At 49.2% G+C, this 27,455-nt stretch overlaps 1 protein-coding gene across 2 annotated transcripts in view; it reads left to right on the top strand.

Moving 5' to 3' along the window:
• Window positions 1–27,455, top strand: part of PAK3 (p21 (RAC1) activated kinase 3) — a 120,186-nt gene that overhangs the window by 47,004 nt on the left and 45,727 nt on the right. The window contains exon 1 of one of the 2 annotated variants that reach the window (XM_030497285.1): window positions 8,406–8,614. The exons of the other annotated variant lie outside the window; for it this stretch is intronic. The gene's annotated coding sequence lies outside the window, so the exon portion shown is untranslated. Of the gene's footprint in view, window positions 1–8,405; window positions 8,615–27,455 lie in introns of those variants that run through there. 2 annotated transcript variants of the gene reach the window in all.

The raw sequence follows: 27,455 nt of genomic DNA, 5'->3' as shown, positions 1-27,455 counted from the left end.
GCCAGAAAACTCGTGTTCCACTGCCTTCTGGGCTCTGAACTTAGGATAAAGATACTTTTTTTGGGGTTGGGGCCTTCTGTCTTCAAAAACTAATGCTTGATTCTACCTATGCTGTGTCAAAACACACCTTAACTTTCTCAGCGACATGAAAGATAAATGCATGGAACAAACCTCTTGGTGTCTGTACCTGCACGCAGGCTTTAGCTGGGTGACCAGTCTTCACTATTCGTTACAGAATTCTTTTTGTGGCCAAACAAACCCAAGTATCTGGGGACAAATAGTAGTGAAATATTGTTTGGTATGGACAAATCTATAAGCTTTCACATTTTGCTGGCTGTGTCCTGATGTGTAGTGAGGTGTAAGTGTGCACAGAGTTACAGGGAGAAGGGGAAGAAGGGTGATGGAAGGGTTCACAAACAGTGATAAGGAGAAGGAGGAGGAGAAGGGGAAGGAGAAGGAGGTATTCTCCTCTAAAGAAGTGACTGCACTGAGGATGTGCTGGAGGCAAGGCTGTGTTTTAGGCTCTAGTAGCTGTGTTTTAGGCTCTAGTAGCTGTGTTTTAGGCTCTAGTAGCTGCTCTCAATACATAGAAGTTTGTTTATGGCACATTCTCCATTTACTATCGTGATGTGGTCAGCCTTGTGAAGGTAAAAGTCCTTCCTCTGGATCAACTTCCTGAAACCTTGTGTGAAGTGTCTCACTAAATCGGGTTTTGGAGGAATCTTTCTCTTCAGCTGTTGCAAGTTGTTTGTATGACACAGGCAGGCTCAGTTCTTCAGCCAGTGCTGTTGATGCCCATCTGCTATAGCCGAGAGCCATTGATTCTCTAACCCTGCATCAAACACTTTGCCTGGTCAGCAGCCAGTTTCTTGCATTTCAGCTTTCCAGGTCACAACCCTGGTAAGCTTGGGAAGGGTATTCTCTAAGTCAGGCTCACATTGTGGCTGCTGGGAGGACACTGCCCTGAGCTGGCATGGTAGTAAACTCTAATTGTCATGGGATATTCTCCAGGCAATGAAGTCTTCATTCATGAAATGGCAACCACATAAAGACCTTTCTCTTCTCCAGGCCCTCAGGGCTGATGTTATCCCCATGCCTATAGTACCTTTGCATTGTAACACGTCGGTAACCCAGCGTTCTTCAGTGCTCACAAGCTGTCATGCAGTGCCATGTGTTTGCCACTCATAGCACCTTTGTTCACATTCACATGACATCAGGGGAGCTCCCGTAGCTGTGAAATCAAAGTTCAGCCTCATCTGGTATGAGGTTAATTCTCAAATTCACAACATTTATTGTGGGAAAAGGGGATCTTTAAGACAGAGCTGAATGAGCAGGAGGAGACACATGGAAATAAGGATCTGCTTTCATTTGTAGGGACAGGGGAAGGAACTACATGTCATAGAAGTGTAGAATCCTAGAACAGCAGCCTCAGCTGTCCCATCTGTTTTGAGGAAATAATTCAGACCCTCCTCTGTGATGCCATAGCTGAGGGTCTAGGATCTCTAAGGGGTCCAGTCTCCAGTATCTTCAGTCCATAATCATCCCGCATGTGAAATCTTCTGGTGATGCAGTACAAAAAAGAGGTCTGAATCCCTGCCCAAGGCCTTTCTGTTCCTGAAGCACAACTGTATTGAGTGGGAAAGAGCCAGAGAGAAGGATTTTTTTATTGCATACATGTCTGACCAAGAAATAGGCATTAAAAAATTCAATAGTGGCTTCAGTGTAAAAGCTGTTAATGCCATTGCATTTTCTAACAGCCTTGTTGGCTTCAATCAGTTCATTTTCATGAATCAGATCAGCTGCATACCTTCCCTTTGGGTATTACCTTCATGTGGTTTGGTCTGCGATGCTGAAATGCTCTGGACAATCACGGATGATATATTGGCCTCCATATTCAGCATCTCTGCAAACACCAAATGTCAGGTACCCCCAGTGCTTTACCCCTTTCAGATACGTACATTGAGGTAGGAGCTCAGCAGGTCTCCCTTTGAGACGTGTGTTCTCAGCACAGGGCTGAGCTCAGATGTCACAAGCAGAGGGATGTGCCACAGAGCAACTTCACGCTCGCTCCTCCTCAGTGCTGCAGTAATGAGTCCTGCTGATTACATCGAGGTGAATGTAAATTAAAACCCCAGATCCAGACACTGCCACAGTAGTGGACTTAGCCTGTAAAATGGTGACACTTCACCTCTTGAGCCTCTTGTGATGTGTCCCAGCAGCACAGGAACCAGTATCGTTCCTGTGCACAAGGAGTTGAGGAAAATAATGGAGAACAACTTGTGTAAAAATCCAGTATGTTGACAAATGCTTTTCAGATGAAAACAGAGATAAAGAGCTTGGAGAATACTTTTTATATGTCTCACCCAGCTCTAGACATCTTATAGGTTGTAAAGTGAGGCGCAGTGATGTGTGGCTGTTCCAATGAAGAATCAATGTTGAATGACAGCTATTTTTCAAGGAGAAGATAAATTTGCTGCATATGCCCATCTCGTGGTGGTGGTTTTACTGTCAGATTTTGCCCTTAAAGCTTACAGCAGCATAGTTACGTATGTGTGTTCCTAAATGAGAAGTGTTCTCTCAGCTCTGCAGGGACATGGTTGTGCAGGGGCACATATCGGTAAATCTAGTGTTTGTGCTGGGCCGTGGCAGCTTGGCCACACTCCCCTGGGTCTGGGGTAACACGCTGTGTCTCAGAATCTTGTTCTCTGACAGGAGGAAGGACTGGAAGCTGTTCTGGAGGAGCAGTGCTGCTGGGCTGTACGGCCTCTCCTGGGGAAGCATCACTCATTACAGCTCGGGTGGTATTTCAGAGCACTGGTTTAAGCAGTATCAGCTCATATAGTTTCCCTCTTGCAAAACCCGATTCCAGGATGGGATCACCTTGCAGACATTCCTCTCCCTTTCAGAGAGAGGCAGGATTTGTGAAGCCAGTGCCTTGTATTAATCCGAGAGTATTTCTGCTGTATGTAATGTTCTATATCTCTGTCTTAGCTTTGGATTTTGTAGCACACACGGCCCCGCAGTAGGAGAGCATTACATTCAGTTTTACTAGTTCCTGGAGGTGGATTAAATCCCACTTGATTGTTTGCAACAGTTGTGAAGAGTCAACATTTTAATGAGGTGTAGCAGTGGTATATTAAGAAATGTATCTATTAAATGCAATCTTCAGTAGCTGATTGCTATTTAAATGGCATGTGTTAATATTCTTATTACATCTCAAATCCACAGTTGAGGCATTAATTTTGAGTGGGAAAATGATGATATGAGGTAAAAATATAAACTAAACTAAAAGTACAGCTGCTTTTAATATGAAGATTTTATTCTACTTATACTGACTTAAACAAGTGTTTATAGTAGGTATTTTTAAAGCAGATGAAGATGATGTAAAAGAAACATTCTGTCAGTTATGGCTGTAACATTTATGAAGAGTTATCGATGGAGGTAAATTCTATCTCCTCCTAGGAAAGATTCAGACTTCATCGTATTGCAGGGAAGTTTTATCCAAAAGTGTGTTCCTAACATGAATGTGGGCATTCTTCTGCAGGGGCCTGGGCTTGGGGGTCAGTAGTTTGGCAGCTGAAGCTTCTCCAAGCTGTGGGGTTATCACCATCCATGAAGGTTTCAGACTGCAGCACCCCAATCCACTATTATTGCAGGCAGTGAGAGGTATCTTGGGGGTTTGTTGAGAACAGGGTGAAACCCGTGTTTCACAAGGACAAGGTGAAGGACAAAATGTTTCCTGGGGTGAGAAGACAATGCATGTGTAGATCCCAGGGGAAAAACACCTTGTTTGGTGCTTTGCATGATCCTCCAGGCTCAGTCTCCAGTAATGACAAGGGGACAGCTCTGTCCTGCCTTGTCATTCTTGCACTGGAGCTGAGAGGATCCTCGGGACAGTGCAGTCAACCATAAATTCTTTTGGAATGAGCTGCATTTGGTGCCAGTCCCTGCCCTGCCCTGTGCAAGGTTTGCAGTACATGTACTTCCCATTGCCTGTGGCAGTGGGAAGGGATTCGGAACACTCACAGAAGTTACCTGCACATGGGGTAAACAGAGGCACAGCATCTCTCAGTGACTCAGTCCCTAAGAGGGAGCAAGTAAAACTTAGTGTGCCAGCCTCACTGTGCCGCTGGTCCCAGGCTGTGTTATTGCCCTGTGCCCAAGAGACCCCCGGGAACCTTCACCCCTCAGGGGCTCCAGTTGTTCCCAAGCAGCACTCGTGTGTCCTCCTTGCTCCGTCTTTGCCTGGATCTCAGCAGATAGGAGATCCCACAGCTGCGCAGTTGGGACCCCCTTGCTGCTGGCAGGCAGCCTGCCTGGTTCCCGTCGCTACGTGTCGGTAGGTGGTTCCTGTCTAATGAAGCTCCTTTCCAAGGGAGGCTGTTGACGTGCTCCAGCATCGCCAGATGGTCCCCTTACCTCTCCTGCTCTCACGCTCCCTCGGAAACATTAATGATCCCTAAACCTCTCTGATGGAGGGGCTCCTTTTTGTGACAACCTCATTACGTGGTTATCAGGAGCTGCCACTATCCACGTTGTCACGACAACCAGCCTGATTCAGAGCCGCTGGGAAAGGTCTGAACCTCAGGCAAATAAGCAACTCCAGCTCCCCACAGATGCTCACTCGCAGCCAATCCGCGGGGCGCTGGGGAACCATGACATCAAGGGCCCCCAAATTTAACTGTTAGCTTCCAGCATCCCTCCGTGTTCTTCCCCTGTGCTCCCCACATCAGCCCCGGTGCGGCTGAGCTGGTCCTGCTGTGGTACCGCTCCAAACGGTCCCCTCAGCCCCCACTTGATGCAGCCTTGGTCAGGAGTAGGAGCTGTGGTGGCTGAGTGCTTGTGCCTCGGTGGTCTGGCACAGGCAGAATGCTGTGGGGTAGTATAATACCCGCAGCTGTGAGGAGCCAGAATGGGTTGCTCCTTACTGGGGTTTTGTTAATGGAGATGGGAGTTAGTTGTTCAGAGTTAATTTTAGCTGCAGGATGAGCTCTCTGGCAGCTCCCACTAAGTATGGGAGATTAATGGGATCCTTTCCCCCCTTTCCCATGAAAACCTACTGACACTCAACTGCCTGTCACGCTGTGTTGCTCAGATTGTGGTGTTTGCCAGCAAGGTGTGATAAATGCGGCAGAACCAGTTCTGTTGCAGATGGAGAATGTGTCCCCCTTCCTGCCCTGCTGAAGCAGAGCGGGGTTTGTTGCATTACTGGGGTGTAGCTGAGCCACCTCTGGAACCGTGTACCCCATTAAGGTGACATTCTGCATAGTACTGGCCAAGGCGTCCTGGAGACGTGTGGCTGCAGAGCTTTCCTGAATTCCTGCCCTGCTTGACCACATTCCCCATGGAAGCAGGATCAGGCACTTTTGATGGGATTCCTCCATTTGCTCAAGAAAGATTTTGCTTTGCTAACTTCCTGGCCATCCCGGCTAAGTGTGCATTTGGTTTCTGAAGATGCTGGTGCTTGGTCTCCTTTGCTGAGACATTTCTCCTTGCACGCCCCTCTGCCACAGGGAAGGGTGCTGGTCCTTGCAGGCAGCGTGGGTCTGCAGCACTGCAGTTTGGGAGGGTCTGTGTGGATGGATCTGACAGGTGAGGTTATGTGGCTTTTGGCTTCTGAAGTCCTTGGGCATCTTTTGGAGGAACAAAGGCTACAAGAAGGCTATTTGTTACTCAGAGCTAATATCTCTTTCTCTTGCTTTGCTGTGTTGGCCACCTGACCTTGTATTGCCAGGGGGCTGCATCTTCAGGAGGAGTTGTGTCTGGGCCACTCTTGGCTGGGGGTGCCCACGGAGGGGCTGGGGAGCTTGTGGACAGCCTGGCACAGAGGCACTGTGGCACGGATGGTCCTGGCGCAGCCAGTCCTGCCTTCCATAGCACAGAAGAAAGGAGCTGTTGGGGCTGGCGATGGGCCTGGTCCAGCCAGATCCCTTCTCCTGCGTCTCAGACTCCTAAAGCCTGGGGCGTTGGGGCTCAAATTAGGGCAGCTTCTGAGGTTATGTTCGCAAGATGAGACCCTTGCTCGGAGACGTAGCTGGGGCAGGGCAGGCCCTGCGGGTCTGGAGGCTGGACCCTGTGGGTGTGCAGACTCTCTCAGCATTTCCAGCTAGTTTTGACACCCATGTGACAGTCACACAGGACTCACATCTAGCAGGGACTGGCCTGCTTTCCCATGCCCCATGGGGACAAAGCCAGCACCCTGTCCATGCCTGGGCTGGACCAGGCTCAATGACGCTGGTGTCAGACCCATGGGGCCAGTCCAGCTTTGCACTGCTGAGCCCTGTGCCTGGGGCTGGGGGTGCTGTTTCCCTCTCCCAGCAGAGACTGGCTGAAGCAGCACAGGTTCAGGGGCCTGTGAGGTCTCCAAAGGCCAACCGCAAAGGCACAGACTTGTAAAAACCCTTTGTGATGTCCAGGAAGACCTCCACTGTGCACAGTCAGTGTTTGCAAGGTTTCCTCAGCTCCCGAGAGAGTCGTCACTTTGGGCCAGGCTGAAAGTACGGGATCTTATCCTGCTTTTTCCCTGCGTGCAGTCGTGGAGTCAAGTTTCTGCTCCTTCACAGGGGAGAGGAAGCTGAAACTCTTCCTTCATCTGCTCTCACCCAGCCTTTGGCAACATCAGAGGGAAGCTGAGCACTGGGCTTGGTGTCTCAGAGAGCCTGCCAGTTTTGTTACAGTGCTTATAAGAATAGTGTTGCTAATAGTTTATGTTAAAACTGTGTTTTAGTTGGACTTTTTAAAATGAATGGAAGTGATTCACCCACAAATTCAGTCCTAACATCTGTAATTGCCTGACAGTGCTCTGGCTGCAGCTTCTCCTTGAGCTGCCTCCCTCCTCTGGAAGCCTGCGAGCGAGCTCACACTTCACACTGTGTAGGAGCTGGTCAGTAACCTTCTGTCCCGTGTCTGAAGCATTTGGGAGTGATTTCTACTCTGGAGGAGGCTTGGTGCTGCTTGTCCACCACCTGCTCGATCCTTTCTGACTCTGTGGGCTGTTTTTAAACAGCACTTTGCAGGGTCTGGCCCTTCAGAGGACCCCTGAGAGCTTCTTCAGCGGCATTCCCTTCATCCCTGCAGCTGGGGGACATTCCCCTAAATCCTTGCACAGACTTTGAAGGGGGAAAATCCAGGCCAAAGTCTAAGCCCTCTGTAAACTCCACTGTCTTGGCTCAACAAGGGAGAGGTGTCCTCTGCAGGGGTCACCCCGTCCCCTTGTCCCCATGAGTACACACTGTGCCGTCACTGGGGTGGACATGACTTGCAGCAGAGAGCGGAAAGTGCCTCTTCCATTGCTGAGGGACAGCATCCTCACAGGGTCACTGCTGACCTTGGAGGATCCAAGAGCCATCTCTCCACAGGGGTCTTTCTCTACTGGGGTAGAAGCAGCACCGACAGCTTGCTCCATGGCTTGACTGTGACCACTGCAGAGCCACCCAGCTAAGTGATAGGTTTGACTTCTGCTGGGGAAGAAAACCTCGGTGAGGGCTGAGCAGGAAGGGACGGTGGTGATTCAGTAGGGGCTGCTTGTCACGGCAGCGTTGGCTGCGTGACTCAGGGTGCTTCTGCTCCTGGAGAACACGTCCTTTGATGTGCTGTGAGGCAACAGCAGGGCCACCCCTGGCCAGAGAAGATCACATGTGGGGTGGTGGGGCTGGGATGGTTTGTTATCTCCTCTTGGGTAATGTGACCTGCCTCACCTGTGGCAATAGCAGCCAGCAGGAGGTGGTTGTCATGCCTTGGCCATGGCTGCTGCATGATGCGTTGATGAACACGGCCTTGTGCTTCTCCCTCAGGAAAAGGGTCAAAAATGTGCCCATGTTGGGATGGAACAGCACAGCCCTTCCTGCAGCCAGTGGGCACCAGCCTGGGGGTTGTAAAAGTGGTCGCGTTTGGGGATTATTCTTTTCCCTAGAAATATTGTAAACCGGGCCCATCCTCATCCAAACAGGGGCTGGTTGTACTTTTTGGACGTTTCATGGAGGAGGTGAACTTGTGGATTCGGAGGAAGCAGGAGCAGGACCACATACTGCCCAGGGGAGCCTAATTCCGAATGGAAGGAGAGAAGGAGCATCTTTGGTGCATTTGGGGATCTTTGTGCCCTCTCTGTGGCTGGAGCGGGTTGCTCACGCCATGCTCCTGGTGGGTTTCTCCAAGTCTGGATGATGACAGGAGCATCCCAGAGGCTGTCACATGGCGAACATCATTTGGGGGGAACCCGACGTTTGAAGGAGGACGAGGGGCAGGACCCGTCGCGGTACCGGCCGGAGGGGACCCCCCCGCGCCGCGCTTTCCCCGCGGCGGCGGCCCTTGAAACAGAAGATTTGCCCCCTCGCGCGTCGAGGGGCCGCCGCAGCCGCGCGGGCGCAGCCAATGGTCGGGGCGGGCGGCGGGTGACGACACAGGTTGTGGGGCGCGGCCGCGCGTCCCGGCGGCGCGCGCGGCGATTGGCGCGCGGCGGCGGCGCGAGAAGCGGTGGGGTTGGGGGGGGGGAAACGGGCGCGCGGCAGATGGGCTGCGCCCGGGGGGGGCCCTCGGCGGCGGCGGCGGCGGCGGCGGCGCGAGGCCGCGGCGGGGGACGGCGCGTGCAGCATGACAGCGGGAACGGCGGGGAACGGTAACGGGAGCGGGAACGGCGCCGCGCGGGGCGGGCTGCGAGCGGCCTGGCGAGCCTCGCCCGGGGCCGTGCGTGCGGGGCCGCGGCTCCTCCCGGCGCTGCGCCGCGGCGGAGAGGAGGAGGAGGAGGAGGAGGAGGAGGAGGAGGGGGGGAACCCGCCGGGGTGTGCGGCCGCGGGCAGGGCCGCGCCGGTGCCGGCCCCAGGGCTGTCGGCGCCGCTGGGGCCGCTCTCCCGCGGTGACACCTGTGTTACCGGTGTCGTCTGCAAACGGAGACCCGCGGCACGGGCTGGCTCCCGGCGTGGCCGCGGAGCCGCGGCCGGGTCCGGAGTTGTGTCGGCGCCGACCCCGGCCATCGGCGCTGCCGTGGTGCGTGTGTGCTCCCACCTTGGACAATGCAGCCCGGCGGCGCGGCTGCAGCGAGCGGGGGATCGGGCTATAAATAACTCTGCCTTTCCCTTTTTTGAACGCTCTTTATTGGCAACGCGCAGCCCATCGACCCCTTTAGAAACGCCTGCGAAGTTTTGGCTGAAATCCATCGGGAAGGGTGGTCTCCCCCGGCAGAGGCACGGTGGTGGCGGTGCCTCGCTGAAGCCGGTGCCGTGCCGGGTGTCCCTTTGTCCCAGGCTTGCACACCAGCCAGCCCCGGAGCTGCTCCGGCGCGGTGCCTGGCTGCAGCCGGGAATGCTCCCGTTCTGCTCACCCAGACCGCTTTTAGATCCAGTTCTCCCCGGTGCCAGAAATGAACCCCGTTTGGAATACAGCGATGTGTTTAATGGAGATGGTTGAGGGAATTCAGACAGGAAAAGCCGGGGCTTCAAAGCGAGCAACATCTGAAAGAGATTGTGGGCCTGAGCTGGGAAGAGCAGGGCTGTTCCTGCGCTTGCAGCTCCGAACGGTGTCGAGGGGTTGGATTTGAGCTCTATTTGCCGGGGTGGGCACAGGGTTGGGAGTGAAGACCCAGGTTATCTGTGTGGAGAGTTCGGCAGATGCCCCTGAAGGCTTCGTTCTCCTCCTCTCCCTGGTGCCCCCTCTGCCCGAATTTGATGCCGTGTGGAGATTGCGGACGAGGGGATCCCGCTTTTTGTTTTCCTCTGGGCACGGCCGGTGATGGCGTTGAGCACACGGAGCCGGGAGGTGGAGATCACAGTGGGCTTTGCCGAGCGACTCGGGCTGCCGAGAACCCCCCCAGAGTGAGAACGGGACGGGGGGGCTGCAGGGCCCAGGCTCCCACCTGCCTGTCTGAGGGGGAGACAGAAGGAAATGCTGCGGCCGGAGGGAATGATGAGATGAGATCTTCTCCCTGGCTCCTCCTCTTGTGTGAATCCACCCTCTCGGTGCCTGTCAGGCGGTCCCACTGCGAGGGACCCCGAGGGGGAAGCGGCTGCTGTGGATGGGAGCAGGAAGGGGGAATGGGGATGAGAATGTAGCCCCGGAGGGGTGTGCTAGAGGAGAGTGTGGTGTCCCCCGAGCAGGAGCTGGTGCAGGGAGCAGCCATCGTGCAGAAGTGGCATTGGGGATTTTCAAGCACCTTTGCTCCATCTCTCATGGAAGTGGTGCGTGTGGCTGCAGAGGATCCTCGTGCTTCCAGGAAAGGTGTTCAGTCACAGGTTACCCAATCGTGTGAGTGGAAAAAGTAAACCAGGAATCAGGAATAATTGGTTTTAGCCCAGGAGTTGGGCCAGGGGGTGAAGGATGCCATGGCAGGTTATGTGCATGAAGGATTGCCCTGAGCTGGGGTTTTCTGTGGTGAGCTGGTGAGGGACAGCGGTGCTTGTGTCTGCCCTGGTTGGAGCTGCCTTCCTTGAGCGTGGGACTGGGCAGAGGAGCTGGTGGCAAGCACGGTGCAGGGGATGGGTTTGGAGTGTTGCTGGATTCGCGTGTGGGGGGGCTGCAGAGGAGTTTGTGCTCTGATCCGAGACCTGCACGGGAGGCATTTCTTCACTGAGTGACTCTGGATAACTCAGAGTAATTCTCAGTAGCTCCTGCGAGCCCTGAGCTCCTGTTACAGGATTAAGTTTCCAGCCTCGTAGGCCACCGCTTGCAGCAGCAACAGTTCGGGAGGCAGCTGTGGCAACAGTGCCGCAGGAGGCAATGCCCAGGGTGAGCTGCTTTGGTTGTCCCAGGCCCTGTGCTCTGGCCTCCTTCACCTCAGGGCTTTAGTACGAGCATGCCAGCTTCTTGTGGGCGATGTCTGATGAGGGCTTTGTGCTCTCTGAACCACCAAGCCCAGTGAGAGTGTAAGGGTGTCCCACAGAAGTTGGCGAGCGTTTGCTGTTGACTGCAGTGAAGAGGACTCCACCTTTCCCAGTAGGCCGTTCACTGGGCAGTTTCTCAGTCAGGATCTGAGCAAAACTCAGTGTTTAAAAGTGCATGGAAGTTGGAGTCCAGATTATCCTGTGTCCCCTGAGCCAGCTCACAAGGTCTGGAAAAACAAAACTTGGCACAAGAGGTCGTCTTCCTCCATGCCCCATATTTCTTTGCAGCTTTTGTGCATATGGTTACAGGGATAGGTGAGACAAATTCAGCTCTGCAAAATACTGTTCACCATAGCAAACCCAGCTCCAGTGTTAGCCACCTCCTGGCCTGGCAGCATTTGCTCCTAGAGGAGAGCTGGTTTGTGGTTCCTGTTCACTCTGCTGAGGAGCTTTCTCCTCTTTTAATACTTTGTGACTGTGGATCCAAGTGTTCCTGGAGCTGCCAGTGTTCTGGGATCAAAACCAGCCTGGAAGCTGGAGGCCTTTCAGATCTGCCTTCAACTCCTTCATTTTAGCCATGCCTGCACAGAACTGTTCACAGGGGAGGTGTTGCCAGATTTGGCATCTGCTTCTGCTCTGGTTGGACTCCCTGTGACTTTGGGACACGAACACTGCTGTCGGTTTGTGCCTAGCTGGTTTGAGTACTGATTTCTGTTCCCTGCTGTGCTACATCTTCCTCTTTCATTACCTGCCTTAGCTCTTGCAAAAGGTGCTTGAAGCTTTTGTCCCAGGAAGTTCAAGGGCAGGGAATGGAGTGAGAGGGTGGGGAGGGCAGCAGTAGGAAGGGGAGAGAGAAACATGAATTAACTTCCACTTGCAGAAATAAACCTTTCTACTCCCCATTGCTATTTTGTGTTTAGCTAGCATTCCCCCCTGCAGCTCTGTTTTGCTTTTTACCTTTCAGACGCATATGGTTGACCATACATATCTTCGGTTTCTTCCTTGTTTATTTGGTTTGCCTAATATTGAAGAATGGCATCAGGCTGAGTGGCGATCAGGTGGGCCTGGGTCAGCACAGGTGGAGATGCTGATGTGAGTGGCTTGTCTCAGTGTTCAGTTCTGGAGATCTTTTCCAGGTGACCATTTCAGGTGTGGCTTGTGTGCAGCTGATGGCCAATGTGGGGTGTGCGCTGCTGGGGACAGCAAAGGGACTTCTCGTGTGGCATGTTGAATGGCACAGGTAAAAGTTGGCTCTGGGGTGCCTTGTTAATGAGTTGTCCAGCTGAGTGTCCTGAGATGGGAGGTTGGCTGTGAGGTGGCCCTGGTCTCCTCAATCAGGTTGTGTGGGACATGGCAGGAGGGTACCCCTTGCTCTGGGCAAGCACCATGGGGTCCACCCAGTCAGTGGACTGTCATCCAGGAAGCCTCTGATCTTGTTGATGCAGTCTCATGCCCCCAGCTTCTGGGGCTCTTGGCCCCAGGAAGCCCTGGTTGTGGACAGGCAGGACTATGAGTGCTCCAGGTCTTGTGGCTCCTGGCTTGGGAGGATCTTCTTGTCAGTGTGTGCCACCAGCCCTACCTGCATGTCTGGCGCTCAGAGCGCTGGGCTTGGTGCACCTCTGGGTACTCTGGTGTCCAGTCTCACATGTTCCCTTCTAGAGGCAGACTTGGAAATCATGTCCCTCTTAAAACAGGGGCATGTCCTGCTCTGTTGAGGAAGCTCTGCCATGAGTGTTGCTTGGCATAAGCAGATGTTACCTGTTGGTTTGTCTTGCTCTAATGTCTTACTGTCATGACAGTGTGTTAAGTATTCAAGGGTAAAACAGTGGTGTTACTATTCAGTGGGCTCATTTCTCACCATTAGTTTTTATTGTCAGTTGCCTATCTAGTAGCATATTGACACATGCAACTGGCTCTTGACTGATCCAGAGCAAAGCACTTCTGTGCTCTGGAGTCTCTGCTGTCACTTACACAGTTTGAATAGTTTGCACTGCTTCCGTGTGACAGTGCTGGTCTGGGGGCTCTCTGCATAGTGCATGTGCAGGACACTCCAGTACAGCACTGTATAAGGCTTGCCAGATGGGAAACAGCAAAGGGAAGGTTGGATTCACCTCCTTTACTCTGTCTGGTCTGGTCATATGTACCTCTCTTTATTGCTATCAGAAGCAAATTAAGGCAATTTGGATCCTAAAACGTGTTCAAGGAACCTTTGAGAAAGTTTCACGTTTCTTCATAAATCTGAGAGCAAAAGTGGGCCTTCTCAGAGAAATAGATTCTGGTATGACCCCTTTACTGCTGAAAGTGATGCCTTGCAATGGACCAGTGGTAGGTGTGCTGTGATCCAGCTTGGCTTTACTGCAAGACAGCTTGTGTGCTTGGCTTTACTGCAAGACAGTGTATGCTGTGTCATTTTTGTCCTTAAATCCTTAGATTGAGCCTTAGGTCCCCTATAATGATAGAACCACAGACTGGTTTGTGTTGGAAGGGACCTTAAAACTCACCCAGTTCCAATGCCCTGCCACGGGCAGGGACGCCTTCCGCTAGAGCAGGTTGCTTCAAGCTCTGTCCTGAAACAAACTGCCATTTCAGCATTGCAGCGCAGCACAGATTCCTGGTCTGGACCACTCTCATCTTCTTTCTAATCCTCAAGAGCTGAAATAGCTTTGGCATCCCAGCAGCTCACCATTGCTCTGCAGGGCTGGCTGAAAGGGACTCGGGCAGTGCTGGAAGGTTTTCTTGCCATCACCTGAGCGTGCTCATCCCTCCAGGCAGAGCTGTTGAAGGAGCAGCAGTTGTGTGACCCCCAGTCCCTGACCCTTTGCTGCATGAATAAATTGCTGTTTAGGAAGGGCACTGGAAAGTACTTCTGTGTGTCTCAAGGAGAGCGCAAGGCCTCATGTTTTCCATTTGCTGTCTCCTCCTCCTCCTCTATTCCCTATTGTGAAGGAGAAAATCCTCCAGATCAGAAATTTTCCAGGCGCTTCCCTGCAGAGAATTTCCATTCACCCTGCAGTGCCCAGATGCCAGCTCATATTTATCAGGTACCCAGCCACTCCCCAGACGGCACACGGGGCTGCTGGTACATGGTGAACCAGAGAGGGAAGAATGGGAGGCACGCAATTAAAATCCTGGGCATTTGCTAGAACAGTTTTTAATGTCTCCTGCCCTCACAGGCAGAACATTGTGGATTTGGATTTGGGATGCTCTTAAAGTGTCACCAGGAAAGCTGTCGCATAACGTGCATGCAGAAATGGAGGCTTGGAAGATGCTTTTAATTGTGATTCCACTCTGCACAACACAGATTGTCATGCTTTGAGCTCGGGTTTGTTTGTATCAGGGACAGACATTGATACCACAGCTCCTATTGGGGCATAAATATTTCAGCAACTTGAAACGATGCCTGCCTGCTCCAGAAAAGAGCTGCTTGCATCCTCGTTTGATCTCTTTAGTGAGCCTAGCCAGCTCAGGTTGGCATCCTGGTTAGTTATTTCCTGCAGATATGGTCTCTGTTAGCTGTGCTGTGACTCTTCTCTCTTCATTCGAGAGGCTCTGGGAAGTCAAGTTGAGAAGAAGTGAGATTTCTAGCAAGAAAAAAGACTAAAGCAGCCAGAACTTGCTCCCTGTTTAGTTTCTTTTGAGGAGGCACCTTGCACTTTGTAGGATGTATGGACCAGAAAGAGGTGAAGTAATATCTGGAAGTATCTAGAGTGGCAGTCTGGGGGGACAGTCTTCTCCTTTCATTTCTGCCCCACATCCTGTACCATACCTTCTCTCTATGCTCTTGTTCTCTCTCCACTACTTCTTGCACATGGGGAATGGAGAATCCTCCTGTTTAGTGGCCTTAATATTAATATCAAGCATTTCGGAAGGCGTAAGCTGAGAGTGGAGCCTTACTTTTTTTCTGCAGTATATTGTTGTGGACTCTTTTTGAAAGCTGTAGTGATGTTGGAATGCTGGAACTCCCAGTATCATTGTGTGCTTCTGAAGTAACAGGTCTCCAAAGCATCTGATTAGGGGGCACTTCCTGCAGCCATGATCCATAATGCAGACAGTGAGACCTCTTGAGCAGCTTGCTCTTCAGGGCTTGCCCTGTGTTCTCCTATGGTCTGCAGAGCACTGTGGACACTTGGGGTGAATGCCAGGCTTCCTCATGTGATCAGGAAAAGCAATAGGAATCTGAGTGTTGGAAGCCTTTGGTGTGGCAAGGTCTCTCTCCTCTTCCTGAGTGAGCAACAGCATGTGGATGAAGTTTGCAGGCCCAAGGATGGTGCAAGAGGTCAGTTACCTCATTCTTGAGTATTTCTTTGAGCTGTATTCCCTGGTGTTTACATTGCTGATCCCAGCAGAATGGCAGAGCTTGGCCTCATGGGTGCAGCTGGATGTGTGTGATCCTCTGGTTGAGGAATACATCTGTTGGAGTGGTTATCCTGAATATAATTGCTTGAATACCAGAACAGAAATTACACATTGAGAGTTATTGCTGTGGATGTGCCCCAGGAAGTCTGGTGAGCATAATCCCAAAGTTAACCCACAGAAGGACTCACTCTGGGGCAAGGAGAGGAAAAACTGTGCTCTTATGTATTCCAAAAAGTGGATTTTCTGTGGAACTGATGTAAAGGTTTATAATAAATGGCTGAAAGGCTTGGAGAGGAAGCAGAGATGTGTTGGGGCAGGGTCTGACTGCTCCAGGCGGGCTGGTGCCAGGTTGATTCGTGTCAGACACACTGGAAACACAAGGATGAAGTCAATGTTCAAGGTCAGTGGTGTTGGCAGAGCAATGGAAGGGATCAGTTAGAAGCAAACATGATTGACTTTTTGTGTCCTGACCTCACTGTGGGGAGCAGTGGTGCTGGTGTGGCTGGGGACCTCACAAACCTGGGCTAATAGGTGCCTAAATGGTAGAGTTTGTGTCCATGGTGACTAATGAGGGCAATTTATGGTGCAACATTACTTCACATGTTCTTTTTGGAAGCTTTTTGGTGCTTCCATCACGAATGTCTGGGAGAGAAGAGCCCCGGCACCCAAATGCTGTGAGGTTCATTCAAAACAGATACACCAAAGGAGGACACATTGGATGAAGAATTGCTGTTTGTGATGTATTAGGCGTTAAATGTATCTGATACAGGGAGCTTGTGGAAGGATCTGGATTCAGGATCTGCTTGTGCATAGCAGAAATGTCTTGGTTTGTGACCGTTTTGAGCAAAAGGACAAGGCCACCAGTGCAGGCTGGTCCCGGGCCAAGCGTTGTGAGGTTGCCATTCCACATTACACAAGTGGCTGTGTAACACAGCAGGATTTGTAACGGAAGATGCAGGGACTCTCTGGGGACTTGGGATTTAAAGGCTTTTCGGACACTTTGCATTGCATTTCACATGTACATGTTTGGGAGGAGTGTCCTTGTGTGCATATATCTCATGCAAACGTATTTGGAGTTGCTGTGTGTTTTGTCTGAATTTAGAAAAGGAGTGATTTGGAGAAAGAATCCTCCAGGAAATGTTGTTTTTGCAAGCACAGGCCCCTGGGCTGTGATTTGGGGGGGAGGAAGGAGTGGGAATGAGGGGGAGGTTCACTGAGGTTTTCTGCTCTTGTAGCGTTTGGGAAAACTCCAGCCAAGGCCCACATACAGTCAAATGAATCAGCCTCCCTTTTTGCCATAAGTAATTGGCAGCTCTAGCTGCAATGCAGTTTTGATGTATGGCTAATACACTTTTTCTTGGTTAATTGAGAAGAAACACTGCAGTAGAAGCCTGATGTCGGGTTGGCCTTTGTAGGGCGCCTTTAAGCTAGTAGGGAGATGTTGTAGGCTGCTTCTTGAGAGGCTGGAATTTGCTGCAACTTCTGTTGCATGCTCTAGTCTGAAGGCTGTTGTTGCTGTTCGACTGCTATAGAAAATACATTTCTTGTTGCACGCAAGTGTGGAGGGCACTGCAAGCTGGCACATGGCACTGTTGCTCAGTGCAGGGTTTCCTTGGGAGAGTCTCCTTTTATAACAACTTCAACAGAATATTCATGCTCTTAGATGAGTGACTGTACCCGTGCTGACAAATAAAGCATTTCGGCCTTCTCATGTTCCTGTAACAAAATGAAATTCACTTGTTTTCTAAAGCATCTGGTGCCAATTCAGACTCAGAGCTTTCTGTGTCTGCTGTAGGATTTGCACTGGGCTCGGAAAACTTCCCAGACAAGCTCAGCATTCACCACTGGAAGTATCTGGAGTAACTGGAGGGCTTTCTTGTCCTGGAAACAGGACATGTAGCAGTTGCCCTTGGCAGGCTAAGACTTGCCAAATGCCTTTTATTTCCTGTTGGAAGCCTAGTTTTACATGGAAGGACTATATGCCTTTCATAACTGTAGTATCTGTTGGTAAATATTGACTTTAATAACATACGCTTCAGTTCAGCAGGATAACAACAGTGAGGGGTGAATGTCAAGCAGTGAAATAAGTGTGCTGTACTGGGGCAGTAACATCAGTGTTCTTTGACAATGTTTTAAATGGTAAATACCATAGCTATTATTTTCATAGCATTTGAAAATTCATTAGAAACAAGTCCCTTTGAGCAACCTATAGTCATAAATGCGATTATAACCCAGCCATGGAGTTTTAGTCATGGCCAAGCTCCGCTAAATGCTGTCTAAACAGAGAAAACAAGCCTGGCCTGGAGTTATTATTTCATGGGATTGCTTCATATACAGGCAGCATGTGGCCTTCCCCCCCCAGTTGTTCCATGGGGAAAGAAAACATTCAAAGAAAGTTCAAATGTGTGTAAAGCCTTCACAGGGGGCAAGCACAGTGGTTGTCTCTGTAGCATTTTGCACCTGAAATGGAACACAAAAGTGGCTATTTTTGTTAGGGGCAGAGGGGGCTCTGGGGTGCTTGAAGATGCAGTCACATAGAAAGCAGAATGGCATCTCCTTTCCATGCATACTCACCTGAACAACACTCCTGCTTGTTTGGTTCAATGTATTATGTGTATCTGGAGAGAGATTATATCCAGGCCAGTTGGGCTGAAGTTTGCTCTTTCTCTCTTCAGTTCACTGGACAAGTGTTTTACGTTTTCTTCAGCATAACTTTAAATGGACATTGTTTTACCCTGTTCTGGGAAGGAGCTGGTGTTTCTACAGCTCATGCTGTCACATAAGTAACCTTTTTCTTTTCTGGACAAGGTCATTACATCATGATGCAGCAATCCTCTGCCTGTGGGATAAACCTTCCTCTCTGTCTGTGTCTCTGTCTACTGCTCTTATCTGTGTTTGTTCTTTCTTAAAGTGTGCACAGGGGGAGGAGAAAGGAGGGGAGGACAAAAGTTTTGATGCTGGCCTGCTAAACTATGTTTAGAGAGAATAATGCATGGGTTGTGAGATGCAAAGGGCTGTTGTTTCATAGAGCTGTTGCTTTGATACTTTATCCACAAAGAGAAGCTCCAGAGTCTCAAGTCAGAAGAGCCTGGGGATGAAATTACACCTTTGCCAGGCTCTGACAGGTTAAACTTTATGGAGATGCAGGGAGCAAATTATCCACAGACTGAATTGCAAAGGAGGGCTTTAAAATGGGCTTTAAAAACCTGCTGGGGAGGTGGAGTGAATAAAAAGAGTTAGTTCTTGTGTTCCTCTTTTTGTCTGTAGAGCTAAAAGCAACCAACAAAGGAAGGACAAGGTCATTATCTTGGTCTCAGCCCAGAGGAACCTGGGGCATGGAGCAGTGCCACTGTGGGTGGACTGGGTCAGTATGGGAGGCAGCAGCAGGACCCAGCATCCTGCTGCCCGTCCCATTGCCTGGCCATTAGACTGAGTTACCTCCCTGCTTACCGCAGTTTCTAATTTGTCTTGGATGTGTCTGTGTGCTCCTTCCCGGGTCAGTTTACAGCACAGTGTATCTTTCATGGCCAGCCTGGGGTGTGCCCCGTGAAGCATCTTTCATAACTATTTTTGATTCATTTATAAAGGGATTAGGTGACGTGGTTGCACAGCAGAGCAGGGACTGTACTCGGTGACCTGGTGGGTCTCTCCCAGTCCTGTGTTCCTGTGTAACCTGAGGTGATGCCATCTAAGCTGCATCAAGATGCCAGTGATGTAATTTCAAACTGTCTGGCCTGAGCGCCAGTCAAGTCAGGGAGGCTGCACGTGTGTAAGGTAGGATTGGCTTTGATCCTGGTTATTTTGCCCAAATAATAAGTGGAAGATAGGCAAGGTTTGATTTGAAACCAGTTACCTGAGCAGAGCAAGTAGAGCAGATGGATTCGTGGTTGACTCCTTCTTTCACCTGCTCTGATAGGAAATAGCCTGTTGTGTTTTACTGTGCAACTCCGGGGTCCTGTTGCAGATTAAGACGAATAACTAAGTTGAGTCATCAGGTTGTAGTGTCTCAACAAACTACGTTAAAAGATGTCAGGCCCTCGCTGTGGGTGGATGGTGAAGCGGCAAAGCTATCAAAGAAACACATCTAGAATCACATGAAGACTTCAGTGTTACCATCGTGGCGTACTTTATAGCTGTTCAGAGCATTGCAGTGATAGAGCACGTCCTGCAAGCTGGAAGTGATAGACTTCTGACTGCTGTCAGCAGGATGGGAGTATGATGGACACCTTGCAGGGCGTGCTGGCATGGGTACAGCTCTGCACTCACATGTCTGTACAGCTATCAAAACAGACACATGCGCCAAGTTACTTGGAGTGCAAGCAGAGGAGCTCAGCTTGGGCTGTGCTCATCTGTGGAGACTTAGCTGTGGCTGGGCAGTCCCTGTTCCAGTCAAAAGGAACACCAGTAACAGCACTGTATCTTCATGATAATATTTCTACGTTTTTACTTGTCCCTAATTTAGTATATCCTAAAATCCAAGAGTCTTCTTATAGAGATGGCATCGCTGGCAGCATCTTCATCCATGTTTCAGCTGTGCTGCCTCTGTTGATGAGAACAGGCTCTATGTAGTTTGGTCCAATGTCAGAAGTGTTTTAGTGGAGGAGGGGCATTTCTAAATGAGATGAATTCATTATGCTCTTTTATCAATGCCTGTTACTAGAAAAATTTCTAGCAAATGAGTTTGTACTACTTCATTATCACTATTGGGTTGCTTCTGTTTAATTCCAGCAGAATCTTTGGACCCAGGTTCCAAGGGGGTGAGAGTGTTGTAGGAAAAACACAGTCACAGAACATGGTCACAGCAGAACTTCCCAGCCATTAGTTATGATAGCTTTGACTTGTCTACCAGGCTAAATTTCAGAGCAGCATTGATTTTTATTTCTTCATGTAACTTGTGATTTGCTGAGTTAATAGCTGACAGCAGCTTTTCTCCGTCCTTAAGGGGTCATTCTGCATATGTGTGTGTTTGAAAACTGCAGAATCACATCTCAAAAAGAAAGTCTGCTAAACATGCTTAGCTGGGTGTAATACCTTTCCCTTTGCACTTAGTTTTAAAGCCAAAAGTCATAAAAACAACTTTCAGTGCTTTGATGTGGGCTCATAATTTTCTCATTGATGCTATTAATATTGCATGCCCACTTGCTCCGTGGTGGGTGTCAGCGCTTGCTAACAGCAGCCATCTGTGAGAAAGGAGCTGCTTCCTGTTAGGGAGTGAAATTTAGGCCAGCTGTGGATGCTGGAACCACATCTTAGAGCCTGTCCCTTTTGGCTCTCCCTTCCTTCTGCTTTGCCTCAGACTCTGCACTGAGCAGAATTACTGGTACCCAGGATCCCACAGCCTGCGGAGCTGCATTGCTGTATTGATGTCTGTGCCTTGCACTCTGAAGGTAGGGCCTGAATGATGACCGTGTTGGGCTCGTGCTGTTGTCATTCCAGAGTGCTGATATCCCTTTCTTAAGGGACTTGCCTGTTTCAATCCATTTAAGTGTGAAGTAGGTACAAACAAATGATGCTCTTGTTCCATTTGGGTGATGCTTGAAACCTGATGTGTGTTCCTGCGCCCGTTCAGCACGAGTGGTGTTTTATGGGTCTAGTGAAACAAGTCAAAATGCAATTGCAACTCTGGCCTGTTAGTTAGGGGAAGCCAGTTCTCCAGTGATGTCAGAAAAATCTTATCACTCTGCCCTTCAGCTTTAATTCCTGGAAATCTAAATAGGTTAGAATTGAAAGAGCAGGAGAAAATAAACTCCAAGCAGCATCCCAGGTTAGTCTTACCTATAGAGGATGTTTTGCCACACGTTGAATTGTTTCGAGATGTGAATGGATTCTCAAACCTGTGTCAGAGCTCAGTGCTGAGATTACTTCCAGCAAAAGGGAAACACAAAAGCTGTGCACTGCCTTCGGTGTGCGCCTCAAACAGGCAGTAATTTCTCTGTTGCATTACTGAATCCCATTGTATTCTTTGAAGTTAAATGAATGTAGTTTTAGTCATGGTTGGCAAGAAATTCGTGGGTAAGATGTGCAGCACAGGAGTTTTGTTTCAAGGAGGTCCAGGAAGTAGATGCAGGAATGGTATGGATTCAGGTGGAGATGTTGCATGAAGAGCAAACAGGCTGTGCAGTGGGGTCTGTCAGTGTGTGCTGGTCAGGCTCATGTTTCTTTCTGAATGAAGATCGGGATGAGCGTTGTTTTGCCAAAGAGGATATGGAGGCTCTGTGTTTCCTTGGTGGATGCTGTTTGTTGTCTCCTTCATAAAATGCTGGATGCAAGAAAATTCTTTATGGTGAAAAGTGCTCGTGCCAAGTAAAACAACAAGAGGAGGTGGCTTGAAACAGAGTTAAGTATTTCTAGAAGAAGCACAAAATGTATTTTATTTTCAGTGCTTGCGTTAATGCCACATCTTAGATTATCTTTGATAGCATTTGTAATCAGCAGGCCCTTATCCATCCTCTACCAGTATTAGTTGCAGCTTAATGACATATGATTATATTGGTTCTTTATCACTCAACTTGCCAAGTCGTTTATCTCTTGGAAGGAAGGCTGGAGAGGAGAATTTACAGCCTCTCTGGCTCTTGATGTTGTGCAACACAGATGCATGTTTCGCCAAAGCCTTGGGGAAGGTGCATTATCTGAAACTGCAGGCGATTGCACACCTAGAGATGGAGGTGTTGCATGCTGCCCGCACTGATAATCTGGCTGAGTCTTTTTAATATCACATTGCTCTGTATCCTGCAAGTTTGGTAAAAAGGGGATTAGCAAGAAACCAGGATGATACACAGGAATTTCTGATGTGTGTGCACATACAGCACTTGCATGCACGTAAATTGGATTTTTGGTGGCTGTTGCCAGCAAGTTATCAAAGCGGGTTTTTTCCTGAGGATAGATAGGTAAAGAGGAGAGGTGTGTGATTCCTGGGGCACCAGAACAACTGCAGTGGTCTGTTCCAGGGCATGAGGTGGCACTGCAGCTGCGGGGAAGTACATCCCCTCTCTGGCTTCTCCACTGAAGTCAGTGTGGGCCAGTCACTCCCCAAGGCATGTGCTGCTGGGAGAAAAGTGATCTTGGGTGCATCTTCCAGAGCTGCGAGCACAGCTTGGGCTGCAGAGTGGGTGTTTCTTTGGTTCTTTGGCTTGCAAAGAAATGAAGGTAATCCGTCCTGTCAGGCTGGGAGGGGGAAGTTCTGGGCTTGTCATGGAAGTAGCAGCAGCTTCACTGGTTCAGTTACAAATCACCTGCTTCGAGTGGTGTGGACATTCGGTGTGAATGTGCTTGTGCAAATTCCAGCCTTTGCTTTGATCCATTTTGCGCGCTTGGGTTGTAAAATGAAGGAATACTGCCTGCTGAGAGAGTTAGACCCACATTAAAGGGTCTAACTAATAAATGATTTTCTAATGGGGGTCTGGCTGGTATCTTCTGTGGTGTCAGTTTGGGTGAAGCAGCTGAGGAGGAAGCTGGTGAGTTCCAGTAGATCCAAGTCCTGGTGGTCCTCTCCTCCCCTCTAGTAGGAGTTACCGTTCTTAGAGCCAAGTTACAAGGAAGTGTGCCTCAACTTTTGTCACTGTGAGGATGGAAAGTGAGCCCAAATCCCTGCAGTGGCACTTCAGGCTCAGTCAGCAGATGCTCCTTACAAATGGTTTAGTACAGACACATCTTCTTTCTGCCAGCTCTTCTGGGTGAGCAGTAGCTTTTGGCAGAAGGGCTTCTTCAGGCAGTCTCATTGGGCAGAGCGATGTCACACAGCTACATTTGCATGTTGAGAGCATGGCCCTGTGCCCATCTCCAGAGCTCTCATCAAAGGTTCTAGGCCAAGATCATCGTTCACTTATTATAACTCTCATGTGTGCTTGGAAGAACTGATTCACGTTGAGTCCAGTGTCACAGATACATAGGAAGGGCAGAGCAAAGTTGCCTGTGGCATGTATGTCAGAGCATGATAATAATGGGAAATGGTAGCAATGCCTTTTACCTTTTCAAAGCACTTCATTAACTAATTACTAATGTGCACAGAATCCCTGGGAGGTGGCCAGCAGGCTGGTTATTTGTTGGAGGAAGCTTGAGTGGAGATTCTAACATCCTCGGACTCTCGACAGCTCAGCTTGTGATACCCTGGTCACTGTGTGTACACAGCACCACTTCCAGGTAAATGGAATCTATCCTAGGGCCAGGTAGGAGATGGTTTGCTCTTCTCTATCTCCCTGGCACTAAGACGCTTTAAAGCTTCTTTTAGAGAAGAGTGGGAGTGGACAAAGTGCTATTAAGAAGTTTTCACAAAGGAGTGGGGGGGACTGTGCCTGGGGAACCTGGATCCCCTGAAGTGTTCCAGGCCAGGTTGGACGGGGGCTTAGAGCAACCTGCTCTAGTGGAAGGTGTCCCTGTCCATGGCAGGGGATGAGCTTTAAGGTCCCTTCCAACTCAAACCATTCTATGACTCTTATGATACCTGTCAGGCTGGTGCCTGCACTGAATCCAGGTTTCCCGCTCCTGTTAACAGCCCCACAGCCGCACTTCCTTCATCTGCTCTCTAAGGGAACAAATAAGCTGTTCCAGAGACACATCCTTCTGATGAAGCCTTCCAGAACAGTCGCATATTCCCATAAAGAGATTCTTTTTCAAGCCACTGAGAGTAACTTGCTGAAAAATTCATGTCCAGCTGCAGTCAGAGACCTTGGCTCTCCCTGGAGCACGGCCTGTGCCTGTTGGATTGCGATGTGCCTGCAGGGAGGCAGAATCCTAAGTACAGGATAAGTCCCAAGTGACCAGGGATTTGTTACAGCATAATTGTAGTCACTGAGAAATGAGGGAATTGAGGCACATTGTAATTATGCATTTGGCCAGAGTCAGCATGATAAGTTGGTTACAGAGCAGAAGAGAAAATCAGATTCCTTGGTGTCTCCTCCTGTGCTCCTGCACAGGGAGGCAGGATAGGAAAAGCCCTTCTAATATTTGGACTTGATTTGGATATTGAAGCCTGTATTTTTAAAAGACCCGAGTGCCCCCTGGAGAACAGCAGAAATTGTGGGGATGGCAGGAGCAAATTAATGAAATGTGTTAAAGAACTCAGCCACTAAGTGTTGTAGGTGAAGGGCATCAGAGGCTGCAGAGGGGATGTGGTCAGTGCATCTAGCAGAAGAGTATTTGTGTTGATGTGACCAGGTACACCTGCCCCTATAGCTGCAGGCCAGTGTTTGAATGTCAGAATATCAGGGTAAACATAGCAAAGGGTGTGCACCTTCACAAGGAGAAGACAATTGTGTGGCAGGTAAGATTTAGTGCTGCAAACCACCTGATAAAGCTGACTTTCCATAGACCTTTATCTGGATGGGACTGTTCTGGGTGGTGGATAGCTAACAAGTGCAGCATTACACCAGGGCAGAAGCTGATTTTGCTGTCACTGTTGTCAACTGGCAGTGATTGCTGTTCCATAGAGTACAGGAGATGCTTTGTACAATTTAATTCAGAATATAGATTGGATATATTAGATGCTGTGTGTACAGGGTGCAGAGCTGTTGCATTTTCTGGCTGGAGAGCTTACAACTGCTAGTGGTGAATGCTAGACAGCAAGAGGAGGAGTTTGGGCTCTTGGGATGTATGTCAGGGACAGGTGGTGGCATGTTTGTTAATTTGTCTCATTTCTACATCCATAGATTTATTAGGGCAATTTGGGATGGTAATTGAATCTCTGTGCATTGATTTCCTAATTTGTAAGCTCTTTGTAGGCTGATGCCTGTGTCTGGCCAGCTCAGGTAAGCTCTGATCAGCTTGTGATGCCGAGGGTGAGCTTTGTCTGGCATGGGCTGTGTGGTGTACGGTCTGCAGTGTCTGGCTCTAGTGTTGTGTTCTCATTTAGGCTGAAAGGCTGAGACTTTTGGCAGTGCAAAACCCAGGATTCAGGCCCTGGCTCTGCAGACAAGTGTGTGATTTGTATGATTAGAATTCACTGATCGCTCCAGATGTGCTTTGAGATCATTGGAGTTGGGGCAGGGTGTTACTGAAATTTACCTATATGGGGTTTAATTAATTGTAGCTGGTGAAGGGCTTTGTAAACCTGAGATAAATGACTCTTCAGATGCACAAAATGTTATCATTCTGTATAAATATTTTCTAGATAATGGAAGAAAAAGATTTTAAAACACAGGAAGTAATACAGGAACAAGATCTGTCAAGTATTGCATTTAGCAACTGTTGCAAGCTGAACTGAATCTGAAGATAGTGAAATAGTCATAAACCGTGATGTGATGGCCCACATTTTCCGGCGGAGACTCATTCAAGTGTGCACAGCATTCTGCATCAGCCCAAATTAGCCTCGCAGGTCCCGGGGCGACATGGAGAAGCGTGCCCACTGATACAGCAGGACTTGTGTGCCTGGCATGCACAGTAAGGGATGCAGGGCTGCCCGTTCCGAGCCATGGGCTCTGCCTTCACCCTTGCGTTCTTCCCGGGGTTTGTGCATTTATTCAGCTGGCGTCTTGGCGTTCAGCTCCTGTGTGGCAGGCAGCCGGGGTTTCGGCATGCTGAGCCTTAGAGATGCCCTTGACTTCAGTGGAGCTTAGTCCTCTGCAGGATTGGGCCAAGCATGTCTGAGTCAGAGCAAGGGCAAGCAGCCAGAGCATCTTCCTCACAAAGGCAAGGAAGCTGAATTCATTTAGTTCTTAAAGGAGTGTTTTAACTCCTCAGATTGGAATGGCCCATAGAAACCTGATACAGCATTACTGGAGTCTGTTTGGTGACTTCAGTGGGAATTGAATAAGACTCTAAATGTGTTAAAGTGTTCGCGCTTTTAGCTCTACCGATGATGCTGATAAGTTGAATTGAATTAAAGATAATAGAGGAAAGAGCTGTCTTTCCTGTTCTGTTATCTGGTTTCTCTTGATAGGAGTGTCTGCATCTAGATTATTTTAGGTTTTGTTTTGTTTCCCTGTGGTATCATACTCTCTTTAATAAATAATTTGTGGTTCTTTGTAACAATTTTCTTTACTCCCGAAGAGAGGAGATCCAGTTTCATATCCCTTCTGGCTTTGAGGTGTGTAGTTGCAAACAGCTCCTACCATCTTTTTTCTCCTTCACGTTTCCTCCTGTTTACAGTTGTACCTGCACCTTGGGAAAAGTTGACTTAATGCAAGGTAAATATTTCCTCTCCTCTGGTAAGCAAGGTTTTATTGTCTTACTTTGCTTCTGATGACAAATAAGAGCTGTTTGAGCTGCAAGAAATGATTAATTTTGCTGAACAACCTTCATCTCTTAAAAGCGGAGGATGCTTTCGTTCAGGTATAAAGACTGAGCAGACAGGATGGGTGATCGCTGCCTTTTTGTAGAGACTGCTCTTGGGTTTCCCTGTGAAGTTTACCGTAAGGAGGGGAAAAAAAATACCTGGACGTTTACACTAGCAGATCTGGGGCTGGTTTCCTGCTGTGGCTTTCTCCTGGCCCAGGTCTGTGTGTCTCACTGGTGGGGATCTCTGAGCTCCCAAGCAAAGACTGGGCCATAGGCAGATATTTTTGGTTGCTGTGGCTGGTTTCACACAGGACAGTGGCACTCTGATGAGAAGGAATGGCAGAGGTGCATGTTAGCAGCAGAAGTTCTGAGGACGATGCTGATACATCATGACCTGTAGTCTTGAAAAGAGAAGGTTTTCACTTGTGATCTGGCCCATCAAGGACCAGTATTGCATTGCTGTCTGCAGCACTCTGAAATCACTTGGAGTCTCCCATTATGGCTGGGTGATAATTTGGTGTGTTCTCTCCTGTCTTCTCTTCCATGGAGACATGCACATTGCATGCTGTAAAGTTTCCCTTTCTACATGTCCTTGCTGCCATTAGTGACCAACTGGGAAGTGCTGATGCTGATGCTCTCTGAAGAACATGGACAGTTTGCTCTTTAAAGGCCTCAGGGCTAAATGCAGAGTCAGAAATTAACCTCACTAGGAACAGGCTCACTCGGTGGTGGTTCTTAGATCATGCTTAGTCTTTATGACCTGTTAGTTACTGTGGCTTTTAATTGGTTTAGTGTGTTTTGTGGTTTTGTTTTGCTTTTGTTCTGTTACAGTATTTTAATCAAAGCCTCTTGTCTTCTAAGGCCTTCCAGAGACATAAGTTTCTACAAAAATGGTAATACTTCTTTATCAAATATGTTTATGATTTCCTGCTGCCAAGCAGCGGATGGTTCTGTCAGCTTCTGTCAGGCTAAAGTGATAATACCTCTGGTTTTTTGAGGTGGTTTTTTTTATCAACACCTTGTATTTGCCCACTGACCTCAGAACATGATTGTTTTTCTATTCTACGTTTTCAAAGC

Source organism: Strigops habroptila, chromosome 9, assembly GCF_004027225.2.
Source record: "Strigops habroptila isolate Jane chromosome 9, bStrHab1.2.pri, whole genome shotgun sequence".
Classification (NCBI taxonomy): domain Eukaryota; kingdom Metazoa; phylum Chordata; class Aves; order Psittaciformes; family Psittacidae; genus Strigops; species Strigops habroptila.
The sequence above is the reverse complement of the archived record's forward strand: the minus strand, read 5'-3'. Positions and strand labels throughout refer to the sequence as shown.